Here is a 2500-nt window from a genome sequence, read left to right as displayed (position 1 = left end):
TGTCCTTATATGAAAAAAATGCACATTATTTTTAATTATTTAATGATGAATTTTTCATAATGGATATTCAGGTTCATCGGGCTTAACCTCTAAGCAGTTTCACGTACTATTTAACTCTCTATTCAGAGTTCTTTTCAACTTTCCCTCACGGTACTTGTTTACTATCGGTCTCATGGTTATATTTAGTTTTAGATGGAGTTTACCACCCACTTAGTGCTGCACTATCAAGCAACACGACTCTTTGGAAATATCTTTCTAGTAATCATTAACGTTATACGGGCCTGGCACCCTCTATGGGTAAATGGCCTCATTTAAGAAGGACTTAAATCGTTAATTTCTCATACTAGATATTAAGATATTCCATACACTGCATCTCACATTTGACATATAGACAAAGTGACTTAGTGCTGAACTATTTTCTTTTCGCTCGCCGCTACTAAGAAAATCCTTGTTAGTTTCTTTTCCTCCCCTCATTAATATGCTTAAATTCAGGGGGTAATCCCATATGAGTTGAGGTTGTTTTAAAATATTTTTTATCTTCTCACAATTTAATAAATAATTATATCATCTTTTCATCTCTATTTTTCTTTTTTCCTTTTATATAAATATATATTATAAATAATAATTATGTAAAATGAGGCAATTCTAGAATAAAAAAAATTAATTTTTATGCTAGACATTCCTCCTTTAATTACATATATAAATTAATATTTTATATATATATAAATAATATGAAAATTTTTTAAAGAGAATACTTAGATTCAAAATTTTTTTTATTTCATTTTATTTGAGAGGATTTTTTTTTTTTAAGAATATATTAATAAATAAAAAATTCATTATATATCTTTATTTTTTTGCTATTAATATTATGAATTATTTAAAATCCAATAATATACACATTTGCTTAAATTCAATTATTTTTATAAAAGAATAAGCAACTTATTTAGCATAGTCTTACAACCCTCAACCATATGTAGTCCAAGCAGTACTTTAAAATTTAATTTAATGTACATAACAGCATGGACTGCGATATGCGTTCAAAATGTCGATGTTCATGTGTCCTGCAGTTCACACGATGACGCACAGTTTGCTGCGTTCTTCATCGACCCATGAGCCATTTTTTTATTTATTTTTATTTATAACAAATGTCAATTTTTTTTTGCATATATTAATTGAAAGAGTAAAATTTAAATACTAATAATAATAAAATATAAATTGATTTTCTTTCAATAATATATATCAAATATATTTAACTCTAAACATTTTTATTAAGTTGCGAATGTCTTAGTTCAACAATAATACAGTGGTGGTATTTATTATGTTTGATTATTTTGTATTTTTTTAATCATTTTATTTATATATAAATATAATAATAAATATATACCACTTTTGTTATTGTGAACAAATTAACTTATCATTCAATCAAATGAATAATAAGTACAAACTTTCTATTTTCATGTTTAAAGGTTTTTAAAAAGAAAAAATAAGAAAAAACAATTACAAAATGTACCATCATATTATATTTAATATGATATAATTGATGGATAACAAATTGAATGAAAAAGAATAAAAAGAATATGGATTCAAAATAATTATAAATTTTTCTTTTTTTTCTTTTTTTCTTTTGTTTGTTTTTGTTTTTATTTGTTTTGGCATTGTTTGTTTTTCTTACGGATATGGAACACAATAATGATCCTTCCGCAGGTTCACCTACGGAAACCTTGTTACGACTTTTACTTTCCTCTAAATAATCAAGTTCGGTCAACTTTTGCGAAACAACCGTGACACACGAGGCGTCACAGTGATCACGTCCGGAGACCTCACTAAATAATTCAATCGGTAGTAGCGACGGGCGGTGTGTACAAAGGGCAGGGACTTAATCAATGCGAGTTAATAACTCGCACTTACTGGGAATTCCAAGTTCATGTGAACAGTTTCAGTTCACAATCCCAAGCATGAAAGTGGTTCAGCGGTTTACCCGGACCTCTCGGTCTAGGAAATACACGTTGATACTTTCATTGTAGCGCGCGTGCAGCCCAGGACATCTAAGGGCATCACAGACCTGTTATTGCTCAATCTCGTTACTGCTAGACGCAATTTGTTCCATTTAAGAAGCTTGTGTCCTTATAATGGGACAAACCAACAGGTACGACTCCACTTATATAAACACATTCAAACACTTGTACATTCAAGATGTACGCATGAAAGAAGGCTATATAAGTTTCAACATCATAATCCTGAAAGCAATCTATTTAATATATTTGAGTCTCGTTCGTTATCGGAATTAACCAGACAAATCACTCCACGAACTAAGAACGGCCATGCACCACCACCCATAGATTCGAGAAAGAGCTATCAATCTGTCTTACACGCTTATGTTCGGACCTGGTAAGTTTTCCCGTGTTGAGTCAAATTAAGCCGCAGGCTCCACTCCTGGTGGTGCCCTTCCGTCAATTCCTTTAAGTTTCAGCTTTGCAACCATACTTCCCCCGGAGCCCAA

The 2500-nt window shown here is 30.6% G+C and overlaps 1 non-coding gene across 1 annotated transcript in view; it reads right to left on the bottom strand.

The window, feature by feature from the left end:
• LOC128871366 (large subunit ribosomal RNA) overlaps positions 1-519 on the bottom strand; it is a 3993-nt gene extending 3474 nt beyond the window's left edge. Inside the window, exon 1 of the ribosomal RNA XR_008455918.1 lies at positions 1-519. This exon is cut by the window's left edge and continues 3474 nt beyond it. This is a non-coding gene — a ribosomal RNA (large subunit ribosomal RNA).
• Between the last annotated feature and the right edge of the window lie 1981 nt (positions 520-2500).

This window comes from Anastrepha ludens, unplaced genomic scaffold (assembly GCF_028408465.1).
Source record: "Anastrepha ludens isolate Willacy unplaced genomic scaffold, idAnaLude1.1 ptg000094l, whole genome shotgun sequence".
Classification (NCBI taxonomy): Eukaryota; Metazoa; Arthropoda; class Insecta; order Diptera; family Tephritidae; genus Anastrepha; species Anastrepha ludens.
Note: the sequence above shows the minus strand (reverse complement) of the source record. Positions and strands in the feature narration are given on the sequence as shown.